General features: G+C 41.8%; 1 protein-coding gene across 5 annotated transcripts in view; it reads right to left on the bottom strand.

The window, feature by feature from the left end:
* Positions 1–14,310, bottom strand: part of SESTD1 (SEC14 and spectrin domain containing 1) — a 137,072-nt gene extending 122,762 nt beyond the window's left edge. Inside the window, exons 1-2 of one of the 5 annotated variants that reach the window (XM_060016512.1) lie at positions 14,084–14,310; positions 13,199–13,258 (exon numbers count right to left, since the gene is read on the bottom strand). The gene's annotated coding sequence lies outside the window, so the exon portion shown is untranslated. Of the gene's footprint in view, positions 1–13,142; positions 13,259–13,746; positions 14,033–14,083 lie in introns of those variants that run through there. The other 4 variants (XM_060016513.2, XM_060016510.2, XM_060016511.1 and 1 more) reach the window with 4 other exon arrangements.
* Positions 14,311–15,690: the final 1,380 nt, after the last annotated feature.

The following is a 15,690-nucleotide window of genomic DNA, read 5'->3' as shown; positions in this document are numbered from 1 at the left end:
AGCTATTCAGTATCCTGTAGTCTGTCTGTAACAGAGACGGCAAATACAGACACTCACGCCATCACTACTCCTACATCCATGACAACAACACTGCTCAATGATCACAGGAGCCTTTCCCACTAAATCTACACACTGCCTCCAACTACTTCTTAACGCGGTCCTCCATGCAGCCATTATTATCAACCAAAGCTGGCCCATGAAATAAAACCTATTCGCCATACTACTCTACTGTATTGATCTGTTTGCCTTGATATGTTCCTTCATGAATTTCATATATATTCATTTACATATACCCCTATTTTGTTCTGAAAAGGATTAATGAGACTTATAAGAATACATGAACTATAAAAAGTTAATAGGTTTAAAATATCAGCAGAAGAATAAAGAAAACACCAAAAATGATGCCACGAAAAAAGCTGAAAAAATGTACAGCATAAAACCTATATGCCTACTTCAAATCTGGCTCTGGCTTTCTAACAGCCATCACAAAAAGAAAAACCCAGTCCACAGCCCAGGAGATAAACAGAAAAGTACTCGGAAGAGGAACTATTCTTGGTACTTAGGCCAAACAGTAATTTTTACAAAGCAAAGAGAACACTATAGAAAGAGCAAGACATACAAGATACACAACTACCAGTTTTCAAAGAGTTGGGATGTTTCTGATAGTATCCATCAGGAGAACCTACAGTGTCTCACCAAAGTCCAATGCAGCAAAACTAATTTTACAAGGAGCAGACACAAGTTTTAGAACTCTCTGTGTCCCTTCACTTGGTCTCCTCCTTCATTGCCTCCCTAACTAAATATAAACTCTTTGAAGACTAGAACCATGTTGTGTAACTCTTATAAAGCTCACAGTGTTCTGTATCCTGCAAAATAGCAAGCATTCAATATCAGTGAGAATTTACCGAGAGCAATTCAAGCCTATTCTGAAAAAATTCTCTAATCTAAACATAGGAATTCTCACTCATGCTAAATAGGATAAAAATGATACTGAAGCCTCAAGAGATAATCTCTAAACCTTCTATACTATTACTGAATCACAATTTAATTTATGATGTCTCAACAGCATTTTTTGTTTTGCATAGCCCTGGCACAAGGCTTGCAGAAATGCCAAATCAGTATCACTAAATCTGACCAAATAAAATGGCAACCTCTATAAAAAGAAAGACAATATTACTATCTTTCAAGAATGTAAGCAATAGGTCTTTACAAACCAGCTGACAAAGGGAGTTTCATTTTTTAAATGACTCTGCAAGTCCTGTAGCAGACAATGAATTATAATGCAGATATTCTCTACTCCTTTCCAAGAAACTGTAGTTTCTGTAAATGCCAAACTGCCAGAGAACTATACTTCCCAGCTCTTCCATACACACGTCCATTCATACATACATACATACACACCACTATCAAACACTGGTGTAAAGCTTATCTTTCCCTTTACAACCACTCCCTACCCCCTCTTCTTTACCTGGTCAAACTGGAAATGAATGAAGCGTAATAAATTTAGGTAAAGCGATTATGAGCAACACAAGTATTTAAAAACTTAAACTAGGGCTTCCCTGGTGGCGCAGTGGTTGGGAGTCCGCCTGCCGATGCGGGGGGCGCGGGTTCGTGCCCCAGTCCGGGAGGATCCCGCATGCCGCGGAGCGGCTGGGCCCGTGGGCCACGGCCGCTGGGCCTGTGCGTCCGGAGCCTGTGCTACGCGGCGGGAAGGGCCGCGGCAGTGGCAGGCCTGTGTACCGCAAAAAAAAACCCTTAAATTACTACTCTTAAGCAGAGGCACTAGGACACATTAACAATCTCTGTATTTTATTAATGGAAATCGTTAATAAATAAAAAGTCTCATCCTACATTGGTTTAGCTTTTTTAATAGACTTAGTATTTCAGTTTGCAGAATGCTCCTCATTTGGTATTCCCTGTATGCAGGGGAACACCCTACCATCCCGGGAGGGGATAGCTGTAATGAGTGAAAGAACATGGACAGCACTGCGGGGTCCACCAAATGGACCTCAGAAAATCTAATTCCTGTGCCTTTGTTTCTTCAACCATAAAATTGAGAAATGACAATCATCTCTATCTGATAAGATTATTGAGAAGATAAAATGAGGTAAGATTTGTAAACTGCCTAGTAAATTGCATGTAAAATAGATCCTCAATAAGTGTCAGTTCTCTTGCTCTTTTCTTATAGGTAAGGAAACAGAAGGAGCTTAGCAGGTGACTGGTCCAAGGTCAATGCCTAATCAGTGTGATACGTATGCTAAAACTCTAACTTAAGGACTCTTGCCACTACATCACACAGCCTTAAAATAACAGGACCCAATACCTCATGTTCATCACTGTTGGGCACTCATTACATGAAAAGAAAAATAACCCTAACAATTTGTACACCTATTAGATGCCAAGCACTATATTAACTTCTTTCCTCATGACCAGCTACAAAGTAGGTGTATTTATCCCATTTTACTGAGAAATTAATTCATCCAAAGTCACAAGGCTAATAAGTGATAATGCAAAATTAATCCAGGTCTGTTTACTACTTTCCCCTACTATCCTGCCTCAAAAGCATACAAGTATTTAAAAATAACTGTCTATCAAAATTAAATTCTAAATGGCCTGGAAAATTTTTTTTTTTTTTTTTTGCGGTACGCGGGCCTCTCACTGTTGTGGCCTCTCCCGTTGTGGAGCACAGGCTCCGGACGCGCAGGCTCAGCGGCCATGGCTCACGGGCCTAGCCACTCCGCCGCATGTGGGATCTTCCCGGACCGGGGCACGAACCCGTGTCCCCTGCATCAGCAGGCGGACTCTCGACCACTGCGCCACCAGGGAAGCCCGGCCTGGAAATTTTTATAGGTCCTTCCAATTTATTAGTGGAAACTGTCCCTAGCGTCACCATCCTTTCTCCTTAAATTTGTTCTTGTTAGGCTAAAACAATTTACAGTAACCTCAGTGACAAATTTACATTTGTATAGCATATTACAGATTAGTAATATAAATTTTTTCATTCTTATTAGATGCAACAACAGAAGTTTTTCACATATTAGCTCACATCTCCTTTAATACTTTCAAGATTTCTGTGATGTAGAGATTATTACCATTTTACAGATAAGGAAACAGAAGTTTGAAAAAGGTAAGTAACTTGCTTAGGTTATACAATTAGTAAGAGCAGGGCTCTACCTCGATCTCTCTAAGAGAAAAGCGCATATACTCTCGCATCCATCGATTGATTTAATCATTTGCGTTTCTCAATTTACTCATCAGAGCTGGGGGAAGGGATATGTGTGGGGGAAGAACTTGTTTACCAAAAATGTAACAGAAAATAAAGGCCAAACCTTGATAAAACAATAAAAACAGGAAAAATCAGAAAGGTTGTCCCAGATCTCTTCACTCCCTGCAAGGTTGCCAGGTGACTGCCAATGTTTACAGGGCAGTTTCAACTATTCCAGAGCACAGAGGAAAAAATGAGAATTTCCCAATTCATTCTTAGAGGCTAGCTTAATCTTGACACCAAACACTCAAGAATAGTAAACTAAAAATGAGACATAAATATTATGTTTATCCTTTGTGATTATAGAGGCAAATGTCTTAATAGATTTAAGTGAAAAACAAAGAAATATGTGTAGTATGATCTCTTTTATATAAGAAAAATCACTGAATACACATGTATGTACTAAGTATGGCATACAGGTGTATTCAGTGTGTATTTATACATATACACATAAATGCAAAGATACAGGTTTGGAAATATAAACCCCAAACTGTTAACAAGGTTACCTGGGACAGAATTGGTCTTTGGGATGAAAGAAGGGAAGGGGACAAATAGTGAAGTGAGATTTTTTTACTTTTACTCTATATATTCCTGTGTTATTTGTATTTTTATGATTAACATGTATATTTGACAATTAAAATACACAAATGAAAAGTACGGCCTAATAGTCATTTGATGTATCTCCTCTACTTGTTATAGTGAAAACTAATTCTTTTATTTACTCATTGGGCATTCATTTATCTAACAAACACTTAGGGTACAATCCTACATGTGGGCAATGAGCTAAGTAAGCACTTGTGCCAGCCACCAGGTACTCAGAGCCTGTTTTTAATCCCAGGATGGAACATGTACTTCCTTCCATAAGACAGTGTTGTTTTAAGTCAAGTTCTAATTTTTATCATTTATTATTTTTTAGGTCATATGCCAGGGATAAGAAATATTTTCTTTATCTAGAATTTGTACTGCCTTTATTCTAAGAAAGCGTACTGGATATTTTTTACTGAATTTTTTTTTTGCAATTAAAAAATGCATTTGTATTCATTCATTTAACAAAGGTTAGAGTACCTCTTATGACATGTTTGAGCACAACGGCAGAGAATGGATATGCAAAGATGAAAATAACATGTGGCCTCTACCTACCCTCTAGGGAGCTGAGAATTTCACAAACCTGCTATGTCTGATACAGAGTAAGTAGCACATAAAAACTGAAATATATACTTAGTAATCCTGCACTTCAATGTGAATCTGGCAAATGCCCTGTTCAAAAATACAAGTTAATTTGTGTAACCCAGAAATATCTTAATGTTTATGAAAACTGTGAAATTATTCAATTACTCTAAGGTTAAAGGGTATAAATTAGTGGGAAAATAGAGAACATGGAAGCTCCAGGGGAACAGACAGTGCGATGGCTCAGTGAACAGTGGGTTCTAGGATTAGCTATGCCAGTAAAAAGCTGTTACCAGGTTTGTTACCCAAAGAAAATATGGAAATCATATCTACCTTATTAGGACAGGAGAAATCAAAGAATTTATTCGATAAAGTATAACAAAACCTGGAAAACATGAGGCAGTGTGGCCACAACACCTGCTTTTTGTTGTTGTTTGGTCTCATTTATTTTATTTTCCCCCTACTCTGTCAATGATTAGCCAAGCAAATCTGCAAACACAATTTAACTTCTGTATGCCTCATAAAGTGGCAAGAATGCAGGAAGCAGAATCAGAAGACCTGAGTTTACATTCAGACCCTGACTCTTATTAACTCCATAAGGTTAAAAAATGAGCAAATTACTTAACCTCTTTGAACCTTAGCTTCCTAGCATTAAAATAGAGATACATATTTTACAGTGTTATTTCAAAGACTAAATGAGAAAATACGTGTGAAAGCATAAACTTAGAAACTATGAATTTGGTTCAAGATGGCAGAGTAGAAGAACGTGCTCTCACTCCCTCTTGCGAGAGCACCGGAATCACAACTAACTGCTGAACAATCATCAACAGGAAGACACTGGAGCTCACCAAAAAAGATACCCCACATCCAAAGACTAAGGAGAAGCCACAATGAGATAGTAGGAGGGGCAAAATCAAAATAAAATCAAATCCCATAACCACTGGGTGGGTGACTCACAAACTGGTGAACACTTATACCACAGAAGTCCACCCACTGGAGTGAAGGTTCTGAGCCCCACATCAGGCTTCCCAACCTGGGGGTCCGGCAACGGGAGGAAGAATTCCTAGAGAATCAGAGTTTGAAGGCTAGCGGGATTTGATTGTAGGACTTTGACAGGACTGGGGGCAACAGACTCCACTCCTGGAGGGCACACACAAAATAGTGTGTGCATCAGGACCCAGGGGAAGAAGCAGTGACCCCAAGGAAGACTGAACCAGACCTACCTGCTAATGTTGAAGGGTCTCCTGCAGAGGCAGGGAGTGGCTGTGGGTCACTGTGGGGACAAGGACACTGGCAGCAGAAGTTCTGGGAAGTACTCCTTGGCGTGAGCCCTCCCACAGTCCACCATTAGCCCTACCAAAGAGCCCAGGTAGGCTCCAGTGTTGGGTCACCTCAGGCCAAACAACCAACAGGAGGGAACCCAACCCCACCCATCAGCAGACAAGCGGATTAAAGTTTTACTGAGCTCTGCACACCAGAGCAACACCCAGCTCTACGCACCACCAGTCCCTCTCATCAGGAAACTTGCACAAGTCTCTTAGATAGCCTCATACACCAGGAAACTTGCATAAGCCTCTTAGATAGCCTCATCCACCAGAGGGCAGACAGCAGAAACAAGAACAACTACAATCGTGCAGCCTAAATCCTGCAGCCTGTGAAACAAAAACCACATTCACAGAAAAACAGACAAGATGAAAAGGCAGAGGGCTATGTACCAGATGAAGGAACAAGATAAAACCCCAGAAAAACAACTGAATGAAGTGGAGATAGGCAACCTTCCAGAAAAAGAATTCAGAATAATGATAGTGAGATGATCCAGGACCTTGGAAAAAAGAATGGAGGCAAAGATCCAGAAGATGCAAGAAATGTTTAACAAAGACCTAGAAGAATTAAAGAACAAACAGAGATGAACAATACAATAACTGAAATGAAAACTACACTAGAAGGAATGAATAGCAGAATAACTGAGGCAGAAAAACGGATAAGTGACCTGGAAGACAGAATGGTGGAATTCACTGCTGTGGAGCAGAATAAAGAAAAAAGAATGAAAAGAAATGAAGACAGCCTAAGAGACCTCTGGGACAACATTAAACGCAACAACATTCGCATTATAGGGGTCCCAAAAGGAGAAGAGAGAGAGAAAGGACCCAAGAAAATATTTGAAGAGCTTATAGTAGAAAACTTCCCTAACATGGTAAAGGAAATAGCCACCCAAGTCCAGGAAGCGCAGAGAGTCCCATATAGGATAAACCCAAGGAGAAACACGCCGACACATATAGTAATCAAATTGGCAAAAATTAAAGACAAAAAAAATTATTGAAAGCAGCAAGGGAAAAACGACAAATAACAAACAAGGGAACTCCCATAAGGTTAACAGCTGATTTCTCAGCAGAAACTCTAGGAGCCAGAAGGGAGCGGCATGACATATTTAAAGTGATGAAAGGGAAGAATCGACAACCAAGATTACTCTACCTGGCAAGGATCTCATTCAGATTCAATGGAGAAATCAAAAGCTCTACAGACAAGCAAAAGCTAAAAGAATTCAGCACCACCAAACCAGCTCTACAACAAATGCTAAAGGAACTTTTCTAAGTGGGAAACACAAGAGAAGAAAAGGACCTACAAACACAAACCCAAAACAATTAAGAAAATGGTAATAGGAACTTATACATCGATAATTACCGTAAACGTGAATGGATTAAATCCTCCACCCAAAAGACACAGGCTCGTTGAATGGAGACCCATATAAAAACAAGACCAATATATATGCTGTCTACAAGAGACCCACTTCAAACCTAGGGACACATACAGACCGAAAGTGAGGGGATGGAAAAAGATATTCCATGCAAATGGAAATCAAAAGAAAGCTGGAGTAGCAATACTCATATCAGATAAAATAGACTTTAAAATAAAGAATGTTACAGGAGACAAGGAAGGACAATACATAATGATCAAGGGATCAAACTAAGAAGAAGACATAACAATTATAAATATATATGCACTCAACACAGGAGCACTTCAATACATAAGGCAACTGCTAACAGCTATAAAAAAGGAAATCAACAGTAACACGATAATAGTGGGGGACTTTAACACCTCACTTACACCAATGGACAGATCATCCAAACAGAAAATTAATAAGGAAACACAAGCTTTAAATGACACAAGAGACCAAACAGATTTAATTGATATTTATAGGACATTCCGTCCAAAAACAGCAGATTACACTTTCTTCTCAAGTGCACGTGGAACATTCTCCAGGATAGATCACATCTTGGGTCACAAATCAAGCCTCAGTAAATCTAAGAAAACTGAAATCATATGAAGTATCTTTTCTGACCACAACACTATGAGATTAGAAATCAATTACAGGAAAAAAAACGTAAAATACACAAACACATGGAGGCTAAACAATACATTACTAAGTAACCAAGAGATCACTGAAGAAATCAAAGAGGAAATCAAAAAATACCTAGAGACAAATGACAATGAAAACACGATGATCCAAAACCTATGTGATGCAGCAAAAGGAGTTCTAAGAGGGAAGTTTATAGCAATACAATCCTATCTTAAGAAACAACAAACATCTCAAATAAACAATCTAACCTTACACCTAAAGGAACCAGAGAAAGAAGAACAAACAAAACCCAAAGTTAGTAGAAGGAAAGAAATCATAAATATCAGAGCAGAAATAAATGAAATAGAAACAAAGAAAACAATAGCAAAGATCAATAAAACTAAAAGCTGGTTCTTTTAGAAGACAAACAAAATTGATAAACCTTTAGCCAGACTCATCAAGAAAAAGAGGGGAAAAAAAAAAAAGAGAGAGGGAGAGGACTCAAATCAATAGAAATGAAAAAGGAGAAGTTACAACAGACACCACAGAAATATAAATCATCGTAAGAGACTACTACAAACAACTCTATGCCAATAAAATGGACAACCTGGAAGAAATGGACAAATTCTTAGAAAGATGTAACTTCCAAGACTGAACCAGGAAGAAACAGAAAATATGAACAGACCAATCACAAGTAATGAAATTGAAACTGTGATGCAAAATCTTCCAACAAACAAAAGTCCAGGATCAGATGGCTTCACAGGTGAATTGTATCAAACATTTAGAGAAGAGCTAACACCCATCCTTGTCAAACTCTTCCAAAACATTGCAGAGGAAGGACCACTCCCAAACTCATTCTATGAGGCCACCATCACCCTGATACCAAAACCAGACAAAGATACTACAAAAAAAGAAAATTACAGACCAATATCACTGATGAATATAGATGCAACAATCGTCAACAAAACACTAGCAAACAGAATCCAACAACACATTAAAAGGATCATACACCATGATCAAGTGGGATTTATCTCAGGGATGCAAGGATTCTTCAATATACACAAATCAATCAATGTGATACACCATATTAACAAACTGAAGAATAAAAACCATCTGATCATCTCAATAGATGCAGAAAAAGCTTCTGACGAAATTCAACACCCATTTATGATAAAAACTCTCCAGAAAGTGGGCATAGAGGGAAACTACCTCAACATAATAAAGGCCATATATGACAAACCCACAGCAAACATCATTCTCAATGGTGAAAAACTGAAAGCATTTCCTCTAAGATCAGGAACAAGACAAGGATGTCCACTCTCACATTCTTTTTTTTTTTTTTTTTTTCGGTACGTGGGCCTCTCACTGTTGTGGCCTGTCCCGTTGCAGAGCACAGGCTCTGGATGCACAGGCTCAGCGGCCATGGTTCACAGGCCCAGCCACTCCGCGGCATGTGGGATCTTCCCGGACCGGGGCACAAACCCATGTCCCCTGCATTGGCAGGCGGACTCTCAACCACTGTGCCACCAGGGAAGCCCCTCACCACTATTATTCAACATAGTTTTGGAAGTCCTAGCCAGGACAATCAGAGAAGAAAAACAAATAAAAGGAATATAAATTGGAAAAGAAGAAGTAAAACTATCACTGTTTGCAGATGATGTGATACTATACATAGAGAATCCTCAGAGGCCACCAGAAAACTTCTAGAGCTAATCAATGAATTTGGTAAAGTTGCAGGATACAAAATTAATGTACAGAAATCTCTTGCATTCCTATACACTAATGATGAAAAATCTGAAAGAGAAATTAAGGAAACACTCCCATTTACAATTACAACAAAAAGAATGAAATACCTAGGAATAAACCTACCTAGGGAGACAGAAGACCTGTATGCAGAAAACTATAAGACACTGATGAAAGAAATTAAAGATGATACCAACAGATGGAGAGATATACCATGTTCTTGGATTGGAAGAATCAATATTGTGAAAATGACTCTACTACCCAAAGCAATCTACAGATTCAATGCAATCCCTACCAAATTACCAATGGCATTTTTTACAGAACTAGAATGAAAAATCTTAAAACTTGTATAGAGACACAAAAGACCCTGAATAGCCAAAGCGGTCTTGAGGGAACAAAACGGATCTGGAGGAACCAGACTCCTTGACTTCGTATTATACTACAAAGCTACAGTAATCATGACAATACGGTACTGGCACAAAAACAGAAATATAGATCAATGGAACAGGATAGAAAGCCCAGAGATAAACCCACGCACCTATGGTCCACTAATCTATGACAAAGGAGGCAAGAATATACAATGGAGAAAAGACAGTCTCTTCAATAAGTGGTGCTGGGGAAACTGGACAGCTACATGTAAAAGAATGAAATTAGAACACTCCCTAACACCATACACAAAAATAAACTCAAAATGGATTAGAGACCTAAATCTAAGACCAGACACTATAAAACTCTTAGAGGAAAACATAGGAAGAACACTCTTTGACATAAATCACAGCAAGATCTTTTTTGATCCACCTCCTAGAGTAATGAAAATAAAAACAAAAGTAAACAAATGGGACCTAATGAAACTTCAAAGCTTTTGCACAGCAAAGGAAACTACAAACAAGACGAAAAGACAACCCTCAGAATGGGAGAAAATATTTGCAAACGAATCAATGGACAAAGGATTAATCTCCAATATATATAAACAGCTTATGCAGCTCAAAATTAAAAAAACCCAATCCAAAAGTGGGCAGAAGACCTAAATAGACATTTCTCCAAAGAAGACATACAGATGGCCAAGAGGCACATGAAAAGCTGCTCCACATCACTAATTATTAGAGAAATGTAAATCAAAACTACAATGAGGTATCACCTCACATCAGTTAGAATGGGCATCATCAGAAAATCTACAAACAACAAATGCTGGAGAGGGTGTGAAGAAAAAGGAACCCTCTTGCACTGTTGATGGGAATGGAAATTGATACAGCCACTATGGAGAACAGTATGGAGGTTCCTTAGAAAGCTAAAAATAAAATGACCATATGACCCAGCAACCCCACTACTGGGCATATACCCAGAGCAAACCATAATTCAAAAAGACACATGCACCCCAATGTTCACTGAAGCACTATTTACAATAGCCAGATCATTAAAAAAAAGAAAGAAAGAAACTACTATAAATTAAACAGACATTTTTCCAATCAAAATATATAAATCGCCAATAAGAACATAAAGATCCTCAACATCACTAGCCATTCGGGAAATGCAAATGAAAACCACAAGATACCACCTCACACCCACTAGAATGGCTATCATCAAAAAGACAACTTTGACATGTGTTGGAGAAAAGCAACCCTCATACTTTGATGGTGGGAACGTAAATTGATGCAGCAGCTATGGAAAATAGTTTGGCAGTTCCTCAAACAGTTACAGTTACCTTGTGATCCAGCAATTCCATAGCTAATTATATACCCAAGGAAACTGAAAACACATGTCCACACAAAAACTTGTAAATGAGTGGTCATAGCATTATTACTCATACTAGCCAAAAAAGTGGAAACAACTGAAACGTCCATCAACTGATGAATGGATAAACAAAATATGGCATATCTATACAGCAGAATATTATTCAGCCATAAGGAAGTATCTTGATACATGCATAATATGCATGAAACCTGAAAACATTACGCTCAGTGAAAGACACAAAAGGCCACATATTGTGTGACTCCATTCATATGAAATGTCCACAATAGGCAAATCCATAGAGACAGAAAGTAGACTGGTGGCTGCCAAGTGCAATGAAGGGGAATAGGAGTGGCAGCTAATGGGTACGAGGGTTTCCCTTCAGGATGTTCAAAACATTCCTTGAATTAGTGATGAGGTTTGCACTACCTTGTGAATACACTAAAACCACTAAATTGTACATGTTAAAAGAGTGAATTCTACAGTATGAGAGTTATATTTTAATAAAAGAAAACTATTCTAGAAATTTAAGTTTCTGCTACTTTATTTATTTTTGATTATGCTGGGTCTTCGTTGCTGCGCGCTGGCTTTCTCTAGTTGCGGCGAGCGGGGGCCGCTCTTCATTGTGGTGTGCGGGCTTCTCATTGCGGTGGCTTCTCTTGTTGCCGACCATGGGCTCCAGGCGCTCGGGCTCCAGTAGTTGTGGCATGCGAGCTCAGTAGTTGTGGCTTGCAGGCTCTAGAGCGCAGGCTCAGTAGTTTTGGCACACGGGCTTAGTTGCTCCTCAGCATGTGGGATCTTCCCAGACCAGGGCTCGAACCCGTGTCCCCTGCATTGGCAGGCAGATTCTTAACCACTACGCCACCAGGGAAGTCCCTCTGCTACTTTTTAATAGTTAATATCCTACTTTTTTCAGGAGGCTGTTCCTGCTGCTTGTAACAGCTACGAAAGCTCTTTGAAGTTAGATGTTACACAGATGAATGGTATTTTTAGTAAAGTGAAACTACTAATCATGCCAGAGAAACTTTCTGCAGATCAGATTAATTTGGTATTATTTTATTTCTTCAAAAGAAAAGTCCTTATTAATATCGTTTGTTTTTAGGGAGTAGAGAGAGGTTCAAGGAGTCTTTATAGAATACATTAAAAAAGAAGGCTAAAATATAGTATTTTGTATTTAAATTAGTGGACATTTAGTTTTCAGACATGCCCATCAATCAACTAAAACACAAGTAGATGGAACTTTGCAACCTCTACCTCTTTCCATGTTCTGCATTCTGCTGTCAGATTCTAGGTCCATCACCAGCTCCTTCCAATTATTATTCACAGGAGTTAAAATGCTTGGTAAACTCTTTTAAGTGCAATCAATTCATTCCCTAATGCTGGGGAATTTACAGAGTAGGCCCAATTTTTAAGGTTAAATTTACTCTAGATTGTTTGAATAAATATACAACAAAATGATTTCCTCGAATTTGGAATACAAAAACAATCTATAGAGTTGTGTAATGCTTTCTAAGTCCTTTGGGAATTTTTTCCTGAATTTGGTCATGGGGTAAAGACAGTCAGTCACTAACTTTTGTCCACACAAAGTATTATGTATAAAAGCTTCCTGGTTCTAGAACAAAGAAGTACTTTATTGCTCAAAGCAGAAGGCAGATATTTTCCTTCCATTTAGTATTGTTATACTAAAATAGCATACCACTGAAACCAGCTAGGTAACAGCATGACCCCAGGTATGTAAACAAAGATAAATTGTTCTCTATTTTGTATTCTTCCTTGGGGGGAAGAAAAAGTTTCTCACATCTAAACAAATAAGGTTCATCAAGCCAGAGTAAAAACTACGGGTTACTACTTCCCAATATGGGGGTATTTTGAGTGGTGATCTTAATATGAGGGTCTGCCAACCTATGCTAGTATGCATGGTGGGTATACTTGGCACAGACAAAATGCGAAGAGGCGACCTGTCAAACAGCTGTATCGAGTTACTCCCTCATCGGCGCTTCCAACTTCTTGGGTGATGTCTGTGTAAGAGAGAAAGATATCAAAGCACCAAGAAGAGAACCACGGCGGCAGTCGCAGCAGCAACCAGGACCAAACGGTGCATCCCAGGGTGAAATGCCACAGGAACCCTCAAGAGCCGGCCAGACTGCGGTTCCTTTCCAATATGAGTCTACCTCACATACAAAAATAAATACACAGCCAGATAACCCTGCCAACCCGCTCTCCCTTCCCGTTGTGACTCCTCCAAAGGCTGGAGGGAGGTTAACAGCCCGCAGGCCCGGGAGAAGCCAAGCCCCACAGCCCGAGGGAGGCGTCCAGGAGCCTCGGTGCAGCCCGGGGGCCTCGGGCGGGCGTCCCCCACCCGCCGGCCAGAGCTGGTCACCGGCCACACAAAGGAGCAAGCCGCGGGCGCTGGACACGGGGGCTCGCCCGGGAGCCGGGCGCCACATCTGGTCCCCGCACGCCGGGTGGACAAGACCCGCCGTTAAATAAGGACTAACGCCCGTACCTGTTGCACGATTCGGGTCCCTTTCACCCAGAAATGAACAAGGGCGCTCAGGAGGGGAGACGCGCGGGCCGCCCGGGCTTTGCGGGCCGCGACCGCACCCGGCAGGCGGCGCGGAGGCAGGGGCCGCCCGCGGGGCTCCCACCTCTGGCGCTTGCTTTGTCTGCGGTGGCGGCGGGGGCTGCGGCGGGGCGGGGGCGCCCCTCCCTCAGTCGCGCGGCCCACGGTGGGGAAGAAAGCCGGGCCCGCCGCCGCCGCCCGCCCGCGCTCCCTGCCCGGCCGCTGGGCCTGCGCGCTCCTCCCGCCCGGGCCGCCCGGGCCGCACGGCGGCCACACTCACCTGGCTGGCGCTGGCGCTGGCTGCCCGACGTTCCGGGGCGGTGGGGAGGACGCGGGGACGCGAGCAAGGCGCGAGCGGAGGCGGAGGGCGAGGCGGGAGGAAGGCGGACTGAGGGCGGAGCGGGCCCGGGCGGCGGTGGCGACGGCAGCGGCTCCAGTCACTCGCGGCAAATCGCGTCCCGGCCCCTCTCTGCGTCAGGCAAGGGGCGGCGGCGCGGGAGGCTCGGCGACCTCCCGTCACCCTCGGCCCGACTCGCGTCCGTGCTGCCCCGCGCGCGCCCGGGTAGCAGCGGCGCAGCGACACCGCCCGCACGGGAAGGGGGCGGGGCTGGGAGTCCCACGGGGGCTGGGGATTGGGGGCTGGGCGAGGAGGGGGCTTCCGACGCCACCAGGCGGACCCCGCTCTCCTCACCACCCGCCGAGCTTCCAGCTCCCAAGCCCACAGGCAGCATGGGATTATGGAAGAACTGGGCCTAGAGTCGGGGAGCCTGGACTTAAGGAAGGACACCCCCTCCCCTTGACGCCTTGCCTGTCATTTGTTTTCTCTGTCCTCATACTGAAATATGTATGTTCGAGTATATGGTCTCCAAGATTTTCAAAATTCTAACGTTGTCATCCCGGGTTTGTTGGGATTCCTTTACCCCCAAGTACCCACTGCCAGGAGATGCCAGGAGATGCCAGGAGATGGATCTCCCACACAGAGATGTGTGATGTGTCTGAAGGATAAGGCAACTGCAGGGGAATGGGTTGTAGTGAGGAAGAGCTGGATTCAGGGCATTTGTTTTCCTTTGGGGATCTTTCCATTGGATAGCCCAAAATTTATCCACAAATGGCCCTCTGATAATGGCTACTTCCCCATCTTCACCAACACTAGTTATTTTTCTCCAAATGTAGTGACTTCAGAGTCCTTGTTCTTCCAATTTTCTTGCACAAATCGTTTTTATGTCATTTCCTGAATTCAGTTCAAAAGAGTCATCAGCTAATACACACAGGCTCAGGGCAGCATGTGTTCTCAATCTCAGGCCTTACTTATTACTCACTGTGCCACTCACTTCAGTATCACCTAATTTCTTTAGGAAAAAAAAAATTACCATTCCAACAACTAGGCAACTAAGTTTCTCTCTGCTAAAGTTCTCTGATTGAAAATCCCAAGGATTAATACTTCCTCTTATTTCTATGACTGATAATGTCTCCACTACATCAGTCTCTGCCACCATTTAGGTCAAGCCTTGCTAATTTCACTTCTGCTTGTGTTCCAAAGGACTGCTGGGAATGCCCCAAAAACACAGAGCCTCCCTCTTCAAAGGCTTTCCACCTGGATAATCAGTTTCAAGCAATTACCGTGATATTCAAGGCCATTTATGATCTGATCCACAGATCTCCTCAGCTTCAGCTTTAATTCCCACCACATCTCACACACAGGCTCTGTCTGTGCCTTTGTATATTTTCCTCCATCTGAAATTCATCCCTCATTTAACCGGGTGAACTTCCAGTCTCCTTCAAGATAATAAAGATAATGCATCTTTTCCTCCGTTGAATCTTCCCTGACATCCTGTCCTTTTTCCACCCTCATATCCTCACCCCACACACTTACACTGAATTATTCAT

This window comes from Delphinus delphis, chromosome 7 (assembly GCF_949987515.2).
Source record: "Delphinus delphis chromosome 7, mDelDel1.2, whole genome shotgun sequence".
In the NCBI taxonomy this organism is placed as follows: Eukaryota; Metazoa; Chordata; class Mammalia; order Artiodactyla; family Delphinidae; genus Delphinus; species Delphinus delphis.
The sequence above is the reverse complement of the archived record's forward strand: the minus strand, read 5'-3'. Positions and strand labels throughout refer to the sequence as shown.